This window comes from Nycticebus coucang, chromosome 1 (genome assembly GCF_027406575.1).
Source record: "Nycticebus coucang isolate mNycCou1 chromosome 1, mNycCou1.pri, whole genome shotgun sequence".
Classification (NCBI taxonomy): domain Eukaryota; kingdom Metazoa; phylum Chordata; class Mammalia; order Primates; family Lorisidae; genus Nycticebus; species Nycticebus coucang.
The window spans coordinates 110937339-110951128 of record NC_069780.1 but is presented as its reverse complement, the minus strand read 5'-3'; the positions used below and the strand labels follow the sequence as shown (position 1 = coordinate 110951128).

Sequence of the window (13790 nt, the reverse complement as noted above, 5' to 3'; positions counted from 1 at the left end):
CCTTTGGGTGGGGTCGAGCATTTTTGTTAGAGTTGAGTTCCACCTTTACTGCCTTATGGTCTGAGAAGATACAAGGTAAAATTTCAATTCTTTTGATTCTGTTGATATTTGTTTTGTGTCCCAGGATATGATCAATTTTGGAGAATGTTCCATGGGGTGATGAGAAGAATGTATATTCTTTTTCTTTGGCATGGAGTGTTCTATATGCGTCTATCAAGCACAGTTGTTCTAGGGTCTCATTTAAGTCTCTTATATCCTTGTTTAATTTCTGTTTAGAGGATCTGTCCAGCTCTGTAAGAGGAGTGTTAAGGTCCCCTGTTATTATGGTATTATCAGATATCATATTGCTCAGACTGGTAAGGTCTGTTTCAAGATTCTGGGAGCATTTAAATTGGGTGCATAGATATTTAGAATTGAAATGTCTTCTTGTTGTATTTTTCCCTTGACCAATATAAAGTGACCATCTTTGTCTTTTTTGACTTTAGTTGCTTTAAATCCACATGTATCTGAAAATAAGATTGCAACTCCTCTTTTCTTCTGAATTCCATTTGCCTGAAAAATTGTCTTCCAACCCTTGACTCAGAGCTTGAATTTGTCTTTTGAAGCCAGGTGTGTTTCTTGCAGACAGCAAATGGATGGCTTGTGTTTTTGAATCCAGTCAGCCAATCTATGTCTCTTGAGTGTGGAATTCAAGCCATTAACATTTATTGAGATAATTGATAAGTGTGGTAGTATTCTATTCGTCTTATTTTGTGAGAGTCCATTGCTTAGTTTTTTCTTTTGCATCAGTGTGGAGGTTTGGTTCTGTCCTTTAATTTCTGAGTTCTTAGTTTGCTGCTGATCCATTGTGGTGGTCAGTGTGCAGAACAGGTTGAAGTATTTGCTGTATAGCTTGTGTTTTTGTGGCGAATTTCCTCAATGTTTGTATATCCGTAAATGATTTGATTTGTCCGTCAATTTTGAAGCTTAGCTTAGCAGGGTACAGAATTCTGGGCTGAAAATTGTTCTGTTTAAGTAGATTAAAGGTAGATGACCATTGTCTTCTTGCTTGAAAAGTTTCATTAGAGAAGTCTGCGGTCAATCTGATGGATTTGCCCCTGTAGGTCAACTGGCGCTTACTCCTGGCAGCTTGAAGAATCTTTTCTTTTGTCTTGAGTTTGGACAGGTTCATCACAATGTGTCTTGGAGAAGCTCGGTTAGAGTTGAGGCAACCTGGGGTCCGATAGCCCTCTGAAAGCAGTGTGTCAGAATCTTTGGTGATATTTGGGAAATTTTCTTTTATAATATTCTCTAGTATGGCTTCCATTCCTCTGGGGCATTCTTCTTCCCCTTCTGGAATTCCTATAACTCGTATGTTGGAACACTTCATAAAGTCCCATAATTCTGACAGTGATCGCTCTGCTTTCTCTCTCTTCTTTTCTGCCTCTTTTACTATCTGAGTTATCTCAGGAACTTTGTCTTCTACCTCTGAAATTCTTTCTTCTGCATGGTCTAACCTGTTGCTGATACTTTCCATTGCATCTTTAAGTTACCTGATTGACTGTTTCATTTCCTTCAGCTCTGCTATATCCTTTTTATATTCTTCATATCGTTCATCTCTGATTTGATTCTGTTTTTGGATTTCCTTTTGGTTATTTTCCACTTTATTAGCAGTTTCCTTCATTGTTTCCATCATTTCTTTCATTGTTTTCAACATGTGTATTCTAAATTGCCTTTCTGTCATTCCTAACATTTCTGTATAGGTGGAATCCTCTGCAGTAGCTACCTCATGGTCCCTTGGCGGGGTTGTTCTGGACTGGTTCTTCATGTTGCCTGGAGTTTTCTGCTGATTTTTCGTCATGGGTGATTTCTTTTATCTGTTTCCTTGCCCTAATTTTCCTTTCACTTCCTCTTGCTCTTTAAGTTCTCATGCCTGTGGAAGTTGCGGGCGGGTTTAGATGGATTGAACACACGCGACCACTTGCCGGTTTTCCACTGTTTTAGTCCTCCTCTTGGGGTCCAGAAGTCTCTCTCTGACTCCCTGTATCCTCTCAGGGGTGATGATAGGCAGATCCCACCAGCCAGAGATGCCTGGAGTCCTAGTAACTGTCTTTTTAATAAAATATTTCTAAAAGCTCTCATATGATGTTTTTACTCACATGCCATGGACAGGGAAGTGTAAGCTTTTGTTCTATGCACTCCATAAGAGCATTTGTCCAGATAAAACTTTATTACTGTGACAGAAGGAGATAACAGATATTTCAGCAACTAACAGCCTCTGCCACAGAGCCCAGTAGACATCTGATTAGCTTTATAATCTCCCTGGAAAGACAGTATCTTCTCAGGGATCTGACAGAAGACTCCTGGCAACATTCTGACAGGCTCAGCTGGGCCTTCTGTCCCTTGTTGAACCGGTCACTGCCAGTGTGTTGACCAACCGGAACTTCCCTGTGTTCCCCTCCATCCTGGGAATGGGAGTGGGGCCCACAAGGTACACACCACCTACATGGGATGGTTTCCTCCAGGAGAAAAGCTATGTAGGCAGATGGTGTCTAATGCCAGGTAAAGGAGGCTGGGCTACAGTGTGGCTATGAAATGTCCACTATGAATTCCTGTCTCCTCCTTCAGCATGGTAACATTCTCTTTTATCCAATGACAACTGAGAGAGAAAATTCAGTTCCTTTGCTGAGTGAAAAAATTCATTTCTGCTACAATTCCTGTACAAAATGGTCAGAGGAACCTTTCACTGTTTATGTCTAAATATCACAAATGTCTTAATATTGACTAGACTTCTCCTACCCCTGTGAGGCGTGCATTAATGCAACAACCCTTTGGAGTTGTGCGATGTGTGACACAACCTGATGAGGTGTTGCTGGATGCTACCATTGGAAATTTCATTCAAGCCCAATCACTGATTAGTATAATATTATGAAGGATTTTCATTCATGACTCTTGTGGGTAGATATTCATAATCACCACAACCTAATCACTTATTATATTTAAAATACATATTTTAAACCATCTTTGTCATATGTCAGTGATTAATAGTGAAACCTAATACTTGTCAATGTGAGGCTATCCTAACCTCAAGATTATTTACTAAATCTACTATCCTTAAAAAAAAATTGCTAATTTATCAAGTTAGTACTTATCAACCTTGGCTACCCATAACAATCCCCTAAGAGTTCATAAGAAGAAAACTGGTTGCAAGGTCAACCAATTAAATCAGAATATCTTAGGAATGGGGACTGGGCTCCATTCTTGTGTTTAACATACATTTCATCATACTGGCCTCCACAAGCAACTATTAACATTAATTGAGTTCTTTGTGGGCTGACTTTTCTTCCCTAAACAACATTTGTGTAAATGAAGACTTCATAGAGGCTCAAATACAGGGTGGGCATAAAGTTTGTGGGCAATTTAAAATAACTTAACATAGTAAACTGTACATGAACTGTAGAAAGCTCTCTGCCTCCTATCCAGACACATACAGGACTGAGTATAAGTGTCTGGATATCTGGGCCGTCCCAAGATGCAGGAAATCAGAGCACCTCCCTGGCCAAGGGCACTTGGACTCACCACCAGAGATCCATACCCCTTCTCCTCCACCCCGATGCTTTGACTGCTAAGGCTCAGTTTGCTGTTTCCATCCAGTCCAAGCTAGAGCTCAAAAACATATGCTGGTTAGGGGTTGAAAGGAATAGCCAGAACCCAGCCCTGTCTAGGGCATTCAGGTGAGACTTCTATTTGTTTTAATGAGGCATGGAAGAACCCAGGACAGGCCTTTCTTACACAGAAGAAGAAAATCTTGTTGTAAAGCGTCATAAATCCACCGATGAAACCGTGTTTATTTAGCTTACTTCCTTTCTCAAACAACTTCACAAGCTCTTAGTAACAGAAGGCCGGATTAAGAAAGCACTAATCTTCCCAGTCTGCTCAGCATTCTCGGGGAAGGAAAGCTGTGAGCCGCTGCAGCCTTTCCTTTCAGCCGAGGTGGGAAGGGGCTCTGTGCCCCAGCCGCTGAGCTGGGTGGGGGGATGAGAAGTGCCGCGCACCTGTTCACAGCAGCGTCTCGGTGATGCTGGTAGGACGTGAGAGTGGTAGAGGTCACCTTCCACGGACTCCTGAAAGTTTAAGTAAGAATAAAAGACAAGAAAAAGAAAGGAAGAAGGAGCAGGGAGTGGAAATACAAGAAAGCACAGTATCCTTACAAAAATATTTCGGTGTAGCTGATGAAGGAGAGAGAAAAGGTAAATTCGATCCATTCAGGACCACGAGGGACTGAATCTTCCCAGAATAACTGTTGGTTGGGTGATTACTTTCTTTTTCATTCTATTTCCAAATCAAATCCTAGGGAATTTTCAGACATCCCAAAGATCATGGGTGCTTGGATCTAATAAGCAGGTGTCACACAGAACTCCCAGACCACAGTGCCCCTGAAGCACAGCAGCCTGGTGTCGGCTGCGTGGAATCCTCGCCTGTTGGTGCGCTGGCTGCGGGCCCTGGGCGGCTTCCAAGGAGCCGGTGCTCACAGGGGGAGCAGCGTGGATGGGTGGAAAGAACCCTCGCAGGGGGGCGGCATGGCTGGGTGGAAAGAGCTGGGCTTCGGCGTCTGGCAGAGTTGCACCTTCCTTACTGCGAGCAAACGGAAAATGCCCGGCACTGTGTGAAGAGGCTCAATGAACTGCATCTGTGTGCCGCGCTAACTGCACGGAGTGGAAGGGAGAATACCAGGAAGAAAATCCCGAACACAAAGTGGGTGATGGGACAACACGCACCTTTCCAGGGCAAGTTAATACAGGGAAGTGATTAAAGAGAAAAAGCTGAGAAATGTTGATGGCTGTTAATTTTTAATGAAGAATATGAACTTTTTCCCTCTTGCATGAATCTTTATGAAAAGTGAAGCAGACTGATCCTGATAATCTTTGGCTATTCATAGAAACTGCAGCCCTTCTGATTTCAAGATTGTTCCTTTTTAAGCACCAACGGAAGCAAGAAAAGCTTTCTTTCTCTGCTGCTCGCCTTTTAATAAGAGGATTTGTTCTGTCAAATTTGGATTCCCTTAAGGAGCTAGAAGGCCTCATGTGGCCCGAGGCACAGGTTCCCCTCCCCAGTGGGCTGGAACCCCATAACTGTTGATGTTGCCGTGAATAAATTGATACTGTGAGTGCTTAGTTTTCTTATCTGTAAAGATGGTGAGAAATATTTCTTTTCCTCAGTGGGTTTCAAGGTTCAAATGACATAGCATTTATTTATTAATTCACCTCATTTATTCACTGAACAGGCCTGTTTTCTGTGTCACACGCTGTTCCAGGTGCTGAGGATATAGTGATGAACAACAGACTAAAATCTCTGGTTTATGGAGATTACATTTCAAAAGTGGGGGAAAGATGATCAGGTGTTGACAAGTGCTATGAAGAAAAATAAATATCTAAAGAGAACAGTATTAATGAAAAGGCTTTATAAACTGGAAAAAATTGTACAAATTTAGGATTTTACTCTAAGGCTTAATTAGTAGGATTAAGCTCAAGATTTTGGCACTACGACTGCCGAGTCTACGTATTTGATTCTTTCAAACAATGGGAATTCACATTATCACTGGTTTCAGGACCAGACTTCTTTGAAAGCCCCCATTTTCCACCATTTTTATGAGTCCTCATATTGACATGAAGCTATTAAGAAAAGGTCTATTCCTTTAAAATAAAGAGGAGTATAAACCAGCATCAGAAGTGTCTAGGATCTGAATGTCTCTGGAATCCTAATTTTAGTATTCTCCTTTCTTTATCTTTGGAAAGTTATTTTTCTTTTTTGCCTTAATTCTCATTCTGGAAAATGGGAGTAATATTTTTTGGGGGGATTACTCAAGTTCTGTTTTGTTCTTAGGCTTGATGAATGTAGAATCATGCTATCTTTGTAAGTGCTATGTATTAAATATTAATCTTCAATAGTGGTTATACTCAGTTCATTTTATGTAATTTCTTGACTAATGTTAACAGCACACTTCTCAAACATTTATGAATGTGCCTCTAAATGGAGTGCATGTCGTTGAGTAGGAAGAACAGCACATCACTCCCTTCTTCCACTGGGGTGGACACCATTGAATTACAAAGTGAGGCTGGGAAGCCAGTTGCAGGTTTTATTTTAACATAGAAACAGAGCAGTCTCATCTAAGAGGCTGAGTACTACCAATTCCATCTAGGAAGATGGCTAAGCCCTGAGAGTTTCCCTTGGGCATTTAAGGTACCAGTTTCACAAAATCAAGGTAATGGAATTCAAATTAATTTAGATACTTATTCTATTAAGCTAGCCATTTTAAAATGGAATTTTCTCTGTTAACATTCGGTAGTAACAGTTCATTATCTCCCATTCGAAGATGCTTTAAATATTTTTTAGACAGACTCTAGTTACCACAAGAAATATCTCTTCAGGCTTGTTAGCAAAGACAAGACATTATTTTTCTTGTCAGTGGGTGGAAGCTGTAAACAACTCCTTTAAAGAAGTCTTTCTGGACTTGCTCCCTGGACACAAAGACCAAATGTTAAAAGAATTAATAGAGTATTTTATAAAAGGATGACCCCTTAAAGGAAGGTCAGGATATAAACTGTGTTGTCACTTGAAAATACCATGTTTTGCACTAGTAACCAATTATCAATTATCATTCACTCTAGATTGTCCTTAAAGCTTAACAAATCCAGAAGATTGTTCCTAAGTTTGCTTCTATAAAAATTTTTGATTTATCAGAAGTAGAGAAGACCTTTGAATTTTTGTTTTCTAAAAAATTGCTAAGACAGCTAGACATTAGGATAGCATTAAGATTATAAAACCGGAAATCCAATTAATAGTCTCAGCATGAGGTATTTTTTAATATAATAGTCATTATCATTTCTCTGTCTTCAGTCTATTCTGTGTTTTCTTAATAAAGTGATCTAAAGGTCAGAAGAAAATAAAGTTGTACCTGATATAAATATTAAACAGTAATTTAATTAGGTATTTAAATATTTGCTAATTAGGTCTTTAAATATTTGCTGTAGCATTATTGTTCAAGTCCTAGTTTAAAAAAATAACTTGTGTTGAAATGTAGGGTTTTCTTATGTTTGTGTGTGCATCATAATTTCTAGCATAAAACTCCACTTTTTTATAACTGAAGATTGTAGTCAGATAATTCATTTCATTTCTCCTTTCTTATTTTTCCTACCGTTCTTCTCTAGTTCTAAATGGGTTGTGTATTTGTGAACCTGAGATGTGACAAACATCTTTTTTGATCTGTTGAGCCAAACTCCCTATTTGCATAAGTGAGAGAAATTCTCTCAAGCACACTCTTTTTTTTTTTTTTTGGCCCTATTTCCTTCTACTGTCTTAACCAGAGATTCCCTCAACCCCTACTCCAATCTCATAACTGAAAGAAAAAGAAAACATTGTTCCAGCTCATTCTGGCTTGAAATGGGCCTTTGAGCTGTATTTACAAAGAGTCATTTCCATGACAATATCAAAAGCCCTCAATTTCTATTCCATGTAATAAAGAAAAAAATGTCACATTCATGTGACCCTTCAGATCCATAATTTTCCAAGGTGTAAGATTGATGTGAAATGAACCCATAAAGAAAATGGTTGAGAAAAAAACCAATAAGCATGGTCTGGCTTTTCCCCCAGGGGTATTAGTGGGTTTCATGTAACCCTCTGATGTGCCTGCATTTGTCCTCTGTTGACTATAAGAACTATATAAAACATCTACATAAGAAAATTGAAACTTCTATTCTAGATTCTGTTGAAAGTCCAGACACATCATTTGTGGAGGTAGCAACACATTTCTAAGAGGTCAAAAATTCAAATACCTGCAGAATTTGCATTATTAATGTTTAAAGTGCAGTCATGTCTGCTGTGTCTTTAAAATGAATGAAAGTCATTCTACAAAGGGAATTTCAGTATTTTCTGTAAGCCTGGAAACAGAAAACTGTTTTTTATGGTGGGGTCTTGGAGTACTAACTCTGCTTCTGCTATTTCTCAAAACACTAGGTGAAGAGAGTGAAATGAAACATAAATATGTTACAATTTCAAACATTTCACTTTTTGAAAAGCTGTTCTGCACCTTAGATGGAATTTCAGTCTTTTTCTTATTTTGTGGGAAGGATTTTGGCTTTTAAATTGCACAGCGAGTCTGACCCTCCAGAGCAAAAACACCATGGATGAACTTAGAATGAATGCGATAATTTTCCTTATATATCTTTCTCAACAAAACACTCTGGAGAAAAATTACATGAGAAAAGGGGATTGTTTTTCCTCTCACCATTTGGAAAATAAAAAGGACTTTTGAATGCAAAGTTTCATAATAATTCATAGTTATTTTTGCTTTCCCACCAATGCCAGCACAGTATTCTCTGGTGAGGTACAGAAATATTGAAAAGAAGTCATCTGAAAACTGAATTCTGACCACCACTTAAAAAAAAATTTCCTGCAGCCATCCTCCTTCCCTCAGATTCACAAAGAGCCTTTCAGAAAATTTCTGAGCAGTGACACAGCAGCAAAGAATGAACTGATATTAGTAAAATAGTATTTATATGTAGGCATAATATGAACTAGATTAATATAAACTCCAAGCCAATGCACTAAAACAGCAATTAACTTTTGCATGCATTTATAACTTCAACACACATTTGTTTTTTGTGCAAATGATCTTGTTTTCCAAAAGACTGGGAAACTTTGGCTATACAAATATATTGCAAGAACAGGTAAAGTACTGTATTTAATCAGCAAAATTCCTTGGCTGATCAATCCTATTTGTGTAAGCTAGGGAGAGTTGAATTCTTGTACCTCAGTTTCTCTATTAAAATCATGGGAAAGGGATCATTATCTAATGAGCACAAATGTTCAAAGGTTTCAAAGTTTTCCTTCTGTATTTGCAACTAGATGAGAATGAGGAAATGTGGTAGATGAAGAATAGAGTATAAAATAAAAGATTCTGAAGTTTTCTCTTAGTGAGCTGGTAAGTGATCAGGCCTTTTTTCCCCATACTTTCTGCCCAAGCAATTTTTGCATTCCAAGTTACTTGGACTGCAAATTCTACGAAATGTTTTGTATTTCAGTGTTTTTGTATGGACTGCAAATTCTACAAAATGTTTTTGTATTTCATGTTCCATCTTCTTGCCACTGCCTTTCCACAATTCTCGATTTTTGAGTTTACATTATATATAATATCACATATATGACTTTTAAAAAATCCTAGAGTACTTGGTCCATAGTTATAGTAGGTACTTAATAGAATCTATAATAATGGTCAATTATTTTACTCTTGTGTCGAATAGAAGATGTGTTTATGTTGTAAATATTTTCCTCAAAGTATCTGAATTTGCCTTGTGTTCAGAAAAGGAGGTCATTTTACTGGAGAAAGTGTGCTTGGTGGAGTGACCCAGGCTGTGAAGGTGAGTATTCTAATTTTGGCTTTACTAAATATCCTTGGGTCAGTTATTTCACCTTTCTGACCCTCATATTTTTCATATGAAAATTGGAAGTCATAATGCACAATTTCTGGCTTTGTTAGGAGACAAATAAATGAGGTGGAAAAAATGTGCCTTATATAGTGTTTAGCATACAAATTATTTTATTGTTTTGCTATTCTTAATAGAGGCAAAACTACTGTATAATCTTGTTTAAACTCTTCTTTGAAGGTTTTTTAAATTGAATTGATTACATGGAGTGATCAATTGTTCCGTTTTATGGAGATTAAAGTGGTGATATTTTTGTCTTCTACTTCAAGCATCTGTTCGACTTTTACCAGAATATTTGGGCAGTGGAAATTTTGGACACAAGTCCAAAAACACATGTGTAAAAGAAACATAACCTACATTATTTTTCTGCATCTTAATTTTAGCTCAAATTCTCATTCTGCTGTTTGAGCTTCCACCCTTCTTTCCAGGGTTATATAAAGGTTTGGGGGGCATAGGAATAAGAGTGGAAAATTCCTCTCTAGCCACTGGTATTCACTGGTTACTTCTGGGAATTCTTGGACAAATATCAGAAAAACTCCATTCTCCTTACAGTTTCTAGATTGACTGGCTGGTTTAGAATTTTAATAAAACAGACAATCAGAACAATTTTTATAGCAACACCCTTTTCTTTTCTATTTAAAATAAAGTTAAATAAAAAATCAGATATTATCCACATTGTTTTTCTGATGCATTGCTAATGGGGTTTCATTTTTCTTTCTTTGGTATTACCAGTGAAGATAATGTTTTCCCTATCCACTTAACACCTTGTCTTTGGGAAATGGACAAAAAGTTTACTCACAGTCAAAGTCAAAGAAGCTCAACTTTGCAAGTGAGGTGAGCTGCCTTCTTCTTTTATATCTCAAATGACTGACAGGGATGACATTTAATTGGAACGTTGCCTTTCTTATTGTAGGCAAGCATTTTCTATTTTCTAGTGGAATATTGCAAAGTAGCAAGCCATGGTAGCCAGCCTCTGAGACAGTGCCTACGGAGCCTGGCTTTCTGGTATTCTTGGTCTTATAATCCCCTCTGGGAATCAGTAGGCTTGACCTTGTAACCTATAGAATGTTGGGGGACATGGAAGTGTACAGCTTCTGAAACTTGCTCAGAAAAGACCACATGACTTCTGCCTCGTCTTCCCTTGAATCTCTTCCTCAGGGGACTCTTCCTCAGGGGACTCCTTACATCTTGTTGTAAGGATCCTCAAGCACCTCCACGGAGAGGACCTGAGGCCTCCTGCAAAAGCTGGGCTGAACTTCCAAGCCAGGTGGATGAATTGTCTTTGAAGCAGATCTTTCAGACATAGTCAAACCTTCAGATGACTGTAGTCTCAGCTAACAACTGGACTTATAAGAAAGACTGGACTAAAATGACATAGCTCACCATTCCAAAACTTTTGACCCACAGAAAATGTGTGAGTGAGACAATAAATTATTATAATTTTGAACTAGTAAGTTTTGGGATAACTTGTTATTTAGAAATAGATAACTAATACACAAGCATATAAAAGTTCTTATTTCTTTGTCAATAATCCTCTACATTTTTCCCTGTTTGTAATATATATGATAGGGCTAAATTTTCATGGTCCTACACTCTCTAAATGACAGTCCATTTTTGCCAGTTCATCTTTTTTTCCAAGAAAAAGATTAACATATGTCTAATGACCAAGAGTTTTTACTCTTGGTCTTGTTGAGGCAAGACAGGTCAGAATTCTCCTGGCTGTGTTTACAAAGCTCATTCAGCTCCTTCATCTCACCCTCGTAATCTTGTGCCAATCTTGGTGAAGGCTGGTGGGGCTCAGGAAAATTTTTGCTGTTTTTGTGCCAAGCTCTGGGGAGAAGAGAGCATGAGAGACGCTCTCTCTTCTGTATTCTCACCTGTTTAGGCTTCCCACAGTCAAGCCTTCTCTCCAGGAGTCAGAGCCCTTAGGGGTCTCCCTGCAGGACTTTCTGATGTCTGCCAAATATTATCACTAACCAGGAGACCCATCGCTAGTCTTCTTTTGTGTGTATGTGCATCTGTGTATGTATGCATCTGTGTGTATGTATGTGTGTATGTGCATCTGTGTACATGTGTGTATGTGTGTGCATGTATGTGCATGTGTGTTTGTGTGTGTGTATGTACATGTGTGTATGTGTGTGTATGTATGTGTATGTGTGTTTGTGTGTATGGGTTTGTGTGTGCATGTACATGTGTGTATGTGTGTGCATGTATGTGTATGTGTGTTTGTGTGTATGGGTTTGTGTGTGTGTATGTACATGTGCGTATGTGTGTGCATGTATGTGTATGTGTGTTTGTGTGTATGTGTGTATGGGTTTATGTGTGTGTATGTACGTGTGTGTATCTGTGTATGTGTGCATCTCTGTGTATGTATGTGTGTATGTGCATGTGTGTACATGTGTGTATGTGTGTGCATCTGTGTGTGCATGTATGTGTGTTTGTGTGTATGTGTGTGCATCTGTGTGTGTGCATGTGTATGTATGTGTATGTGTATGTGTGTGTGTGCATGTGCATGTGTGTATATGTATGTGTGTGTATGTGTAGGTGTGTAAGTGTGTTTGTGTTGGGAGAGATAGAGGGTATGGAGACGAGAGATGTGCAATCTTTCTCTCTCAAATTTCTTCTAAATATTTTGTCTCTCCCTTGGATATTTTCTAGTCAAGTTATTTAAGTTCTTAGACATTTGAGAACCAAAGCCAGAAAGACACTTAGATTTTTCTGCTTTCTATCTTATTTCTCCCCTCTCCTTAGGCACCTCTGTGAATGAGAAAGAATGTCTTAAACACTATGAGAAAAAAAGGAATATATGTTAATTTCTCAAAGATAATATACCCCTCCATGACAATTCAAACAGAGGAATCAAGGTTTACCCTGATTTTACCCTAAAATTACATGTGAATAGAAGTTATCTCAACATGGGAGTGGGCATCAGGAATAAAATCTAAGGAAAACTTAGACATTTCTGTGCATCCTACGTATTTTGGAAAACCTGTAACATTCATTTGTAAGATTCCCTTCCCAATAAAGTCTCATAGTAATATAATTTCGATGCATTTTAATATAATAATGACTATCCAGTTGCTCTAAACATTTTGTCTATGTAGACCAACAAGGGCCCGTGCTATTGCTGCGCACAGACCAGGGATCTTGGACATGAGAATCATGGGGCCTGTTAAAAATGCAGGTGCCCAGGCTCCACTACCATCATTCTGATTCAGAATGAATTTCTTCTGTTTTCATTTAAGGCTGTGGCCACTGTTATTTACCTATCAAATAATAGGTTAATCTTTTCACAAGAGGATTACGTTGAGTCTGGAATTAATAGTAAAATCTGGAGAGAATGATAATGAGTAACTGGAGCATTTTGTCTTTTAGTAGTTTGTACAGCACTGAGCAATTTGTAAACCACTATGGAATATGAGACTGACCCACTGGACGCTGCATGCAGGGCCACTGGAGTACTGTCAGAGGACAAAGCCAGCACAGAGCAAGTGGAGCCAGGGTGAGGAAGAGACAGGTGGAATTCTGACGACACCGGCTTATCAGTCCAAGCCTGTATACTTTGGGACTATTATATGAAACACTAAGTTTCCTTTTGTGATTAAGCCACTTTGATTGGTTTTTCAGACACCTTAAGCTAGACTAGAGTCCCAACTGATAACAGCTCTCCAGAGATAGATGTGGATGGGGCAGGGGAGTACAAACAGTAGCCAACTCCTTCTACCATTTTCCTCTGGCAGCGAGCCATCTCTGTTCTGTTGCATGGTCCCACTGGCCTCTGTTTGAAGAAGCCATAACATGAGACGTGCTGCCTCCAGATCTTTTCAGGAAGGCGGACTGCAGGGAAAGTGATCGTGAACTGCTGGAGAATGTGTGGGTCTTAGTGTGAGTCCCACTTCCCAGAAGTGGGCAGGCCCAGTTCTCTGGATTCTATTGTGTTGAATATCCATTAATCTTTAATTTCTTCTTCTCCTTCCAGATAACTCCAGAAACATTTAATTTGGCTGTACTAAAATAGCATTTAGAATATATATTGCTTAATTAAGTTTAGGCTTCATCATTATATAGTGATGCATAATTTAAGTCATTTAAGCAAATGTCGAACTATTTTTATTGTAACTTTTATTCTATTAAAATACTCATTGTGCTGAGTCAACTCATGTTTGATGCAGTGTACTGCTCTGTAAAATGTTCAGCTACAGCTTTTTAAAAATTGGGGAATACTTAACTCTATCTCTGTGCATCTACAGGGCCAAGTCTTTCCAACTGCCCTTGTGTTTATTTCATTTCTGTATATAGCTCCTTTGTACACTCACCAGCTTGGTGTCA

General features: G+C 38.6%; 1 long non-coding RNA gene across 3 annotated transcripts in view; it reads left to right on the top strand.

The window, feature by feature from the left end:
• The window catches only part of LOC128589071 (uncharacterized), a 99802-nt gene extending 86340 nt beyond the window's left edge, over window positions 1-13462 (top strand). For 2 of the 3 annotated variants that reach the window (XR_008380843.1, XR_008380841.1), the window contains 4 exons: window positions 9338-9395; window positions 10194-10295; window positions 10635-10875; window positions 12837-13462. This is a non-coding gene — a long non-coding RNA (uncharacterized LOC128589071). Of the gene's footprint in view, window positions 1-9337; window positions 9396-10193; window positions 10296-10634; window positions 10904-12836 lie in introns of those variants that run through there. The other variant, XR_008380842.1, reaches the window with a different exon arrangement.
• Window positions 13463-13790: the final 328 nt, after the last annotated feature.